Raw genomic sequence first — 4,467 nt, forward strand, 5'->3', positions numbered from 1 at the left:
AGAATCCGAAGCAGGCTCCAGACCGAGCTGTCGGCACAGAGCCTGATGCGGAGCTCGAACTCACCAGCCGTGAGATCATGACCTGAGCCGAAGTCAGACGCTCAAACGGCTGAGCCGCCCAGGTGCCCTTTAACGCTTTTATTTTAAAAAAAAATTTTTTTTTTTTTCAACGTTTATTTATTTTTGGGACAGAGAGAGACAGAGCATGAACGGGGAGGGGCAGAGAGAGAGGGAGACACAGAATCGGAAACAGGCTCCAGGCTCTGAGCCATCAGCCCAGAGCCCGACGTGGGGCTGGAACTCACGGACCGCGAGATCATGACCTGGCTGAAGTCCGACGCTTAACCGACTGCGCCACCCAGGCGCCCCGGACGCTTTTATTTTTAAAATGAGTTCATAACTCTGGTCAACTTGCTTATTGGGCATGTTTTTGTGATGAATGTGTAGTTGTACTGTAAGACTTTTAATATACCTTGGTCAAGGGCTTAGCTTTTCCAGAGCACAATTATTTTATGAAGAAATGGCTCTTCATGCTTGAGTGACAGGTTTCTGGGGGAATGGTACCATGGTTTTTGTTTTTTCCTTCTGGAGTCCCCACAAATTCAGATTTTTCAAGTTAGCTATATCTTCTCAAATCAATGTCATTAGAAATTTTCATGGGCTTACAGAAGGCAGTGTGGTTACTAAAGCATACACTGTGTCCTGTGTTTTTCTATATTTTAGGAGCTGGCCATACATTATGAGTGATAGGATCCATCCTGCCCTCAACTAGAGCAGTAATTTAAAAATTGTAACCAAATTTAAACAAATAGAACTAGTCTATCCCAACAGGTAATATGTAACTTTAGTTGAGATTTTACATATTTTTCAAAACCAGTGTATATTTTAACGCATCGCAATTTTGACTAGACACACTTAGTTATCAATAGCCAGTCCCATGTAGCCAGAGACAACCATATTGGACAATGCAGATCTAGAGGGAGGCATGTAGATAATTTTTAAGTCGCATAATTAAACTTGAATAATTGATGGGAGTCCTGGAAGGGGAGTGGGAACATCCAACTTCATTCATTGTGAATGAAGTTCTAGGGGAGACTTAATGGTTTTGTTATGTGTTAATCTTCTGTCCCCCCCCCCCCCTTTTCAGTGGCTGTTCCTCTGCTTAGAGTTTCATATCCTCAAAGATGGATATGTTGGGGTTTATCCTTGTAATCAACAGGAACATAGGTTTCTGTCCAGGAGATACTTTAAAGAAGTGGTAGCTAGGCAGGGAGGTAAGAGTAAAAGACTACACTAATGTTTGGGGCTAGATACGATGAACAGTGTGAGAGCAATTGGCTTTGAGGGTAACTTGGAAGTTAGAATAGGACTTTGTAATTGTGTGTGGGTGTTGAAGAAAAGGCAAATTCAGAGATGAGGTTTCCAACTTGGGTAGTGCTGGATTTTTATTACGTTAAGCTTAGAAGGCTTAAGTACTGGGGTTCCTGGGTGGCTCAGTCGGTGAAGCATCTGATTTGATTTCCACTCAGATCATGATTTCACAGTTGGGGGGATGTAACCCCTTATCGCTGAGGGCTCCATGCTGGGCCTGGAGCCTGCTGAAGATTCTCTCTCGCCCTCTGCCCTTCCCCTGTGCACGTGTGGTCCTTAACACTCTCAAAATAACATACCTTTAAAAAAGCATGGGGAGGGGTACCTGCCTGGGTGGCTCAGTCAGTTGTGTCCAACTTAAGCTCAGGTCATGATCTCACAGTTTGCATTGAAGCCGGGCATCAAGCTCTGTGCTGGCAGTGCAAAGCCTGCTAAGGATTCTCTCTTCCTCTCTCTCTGCCCCTTTCCTGTGTACACTATCTCTCCCTCTCAAAATAAGCTTTTTTTTTTAAAAAAAAAAAAAAGCAGTTTCATTAAAAAAAAAAGTACCATTGAAGAAGTAAATCGGTTCAAGGAGATGGAAACAAGTTTTATAGATCATTCCAAGCTAAAGTTTCAAAAGTCAAATGATGATTGAAGTGTATACTTAAATATAATTTCTAGGGATACCTGTCTGGCTCAGTCCGTAGAGCATGCAACTTGATTCCATGCTGGGTGTTGAGATTACTTTAAATCTTTAAGGGGCACCTGGGTGGCTCAGTTAAGCGTCTGACTTCAGCTCAGGTCATGATCCCGCAGTTTGTGGGTTCAAGTCGCATGTTGAGCTCTCTGTGCTGACAGCTCAGAGCCTGGAGCCTGCTTTGGATTCTGTGTGTGTCTCTCTCTGCCCCTCCCCTGCTCGAGCTGTCTCTAAATAAACATTTAAAAAACATATTTCTTAAAAATCTTTAGGATCTATATAATTTCCATTGGACCCACTCCTAGATCTCTCACTCTAGCCATTCAGCAATTTCTGTAGTCTCATCCTCAGTCCCAGTCCTTCGAGTCTCCCAAGACTCGTAGACTCTTCTCACTGTATTCTTCCTTAAGCAATCTCATCCTTTACCGCAGTTATATTTACTGTCCTTGAAAATGTGGGCCAGCCAAGTGGTAACCTCTAGTTCGGACTTTTTTCTTGGAGCTTTACTCAAAAATTCAGCTGCTCTTCCACTGGGGCTCAAATTTTACCTTCAATATAAGAATGTGTAACCAAAATGCTTGAAAAATTTCCTTCACCAATCCAGTTGCTTCTCTATGGCCTCTGAGAATAAAATTGCCTCAAGGTACCACATACCTTCCTTTATTGCTATTAAACCTGGTCCGCATCCATTGCTATCTCAAATGATCACTTACTTACTCAGCCAGTTTCTTGAGTCAATCCTGAGAACTATTCATGACCCCTTTTCTCTCATTTCCTGTATCCAACCTTTCAATTACTTCTGATGCTTTAATTTTATCTTCTAAATATTTTCTACTTCTGGGGCACCTGGGTAGCTCAATTGGTTAAGCATCTGACTTGATTTCTTGGTTCAGGTCATGATCTCACAATTTGTGAGTTCAAGCCCCACATCCAGCTCTGTGCTGACTGTGTGAAGCCTGCTTGGGATTCTCTCTTCCTCTCTCTGCCCCTCCCCCACTGACACACACACACACACACACACACACACACACACACACACACACACTCTCTCTCTCTCTCTCTCTCTCTCCTCCACTCCCTCCCTACCCCCCCAAATAAACTTTAACATTTTCTACTTCTAAACGTCAATTCTCCACCACTATCGACACTACCCCACTACAAAAATCTATCAATCTATCTGCTAGACTCAGTATTTTACTTTCGCTGGATCTTTGATCCTTTTTCTACCATGCAGTGAAGACCATCTTATCAAAATGAAAATTTTCAGTGTGACTGGGTGGCTCAGTAAGTTAAGCCTCCAACTTTGGCTCAGGTCATGATCTTATGCTTCATGCGTTTGACTTCCGCATCAGGCTCTCTGCTATTAGCACGGAGCCCGCTTTGGATCCTGTCTCTCTGCCCCTTCTCCGTTCACTCTCTCTCAAGAATAAACATTAAAAAAAATTTTTTTAATGAAAATTTGCAGGTCACAAACACACTACCTGTTTAAAATGTTGAAATGACTTCCCAATTTTGGGAGTGGAAAGAGAGGAACCTTAAATTGGTGGAACCTTAAATTGGTCTGTGAATCCGGACCTAGTGTACTTGTCTCCTCTTGCTCCATTTTTTGCATTTCGCATGTGATTTCTTCCAAGGAGGATGATCTTAAATCCATCCGCCATAATCTCGCCATCAATTCTGCCTTTCTAACAATGGTTCAGTTCAAACGTAAATTGCTCCATTCACTGATTCTCACAGATTCTGTCAAAGTAAATCGTTACATATCTATAACTTTTTTATTTCACATATTTTTAAAAAACGAGGAATACTCATCAACATCTACCTCCAAGGGCGGGGCCATTTAGGGTTATTTTTTTGTTTCTTTTGTTAGCCCACAGAGGCTCCACTAGAGCAGTAACTTCTCTATTTTACTCACTCTTCATCCTCAAGTTCTGGACCTGTACCAGGCACATTGAACGTGGTAAATAAATGTTATTGAATGAATGAGTCATTGAACTAGAGAAACCACCGAAAGCCGCAACAGAGTAATCTAAATCAGTCTAATGATTAGCTCGTTTTTCATGAAAAAGTGCAACAAGCCCAATAAACTGAAGCAGTTTGTCCAAGATCACAAAGGTAATCTGTGGCACAACTAGAGAGTCCCTTCTTCTTTTGTTGCAATTTAGCACGCACACCAGAACCCGTGCTAAGACATGCGTCGCGCTCTGATTTTTCAGCCTCAGATGCATCACACGGACAACATACATTGTTTTAACACATTCTGATCTAGCCAGGCTTCCGGCACGCTTAAAAAGGACCAATCCCAGTATGCAATGCAAACAATGAGTTAACAGTCGCTTAGAAACCACATGTCCCAGCATGCCACGCTCCCGAGCAACCTCGGAAGTGACTCTGAGAGACGCCACTGTACTCTGGGA

Source organism: Puma concolor, chromosome D3, assembly GCF_028749965.1.
Source record: "Puma concolor isolate L17-30 chromosome D3, mPumCon1.1.hap2, whole genome shotgun sequence".
Taxonomy (NCBI): Eukaryota; Metazoa; Chordata; class Mammalia; order Carnivora; family Felidae; genus Puma; species Puma concolor.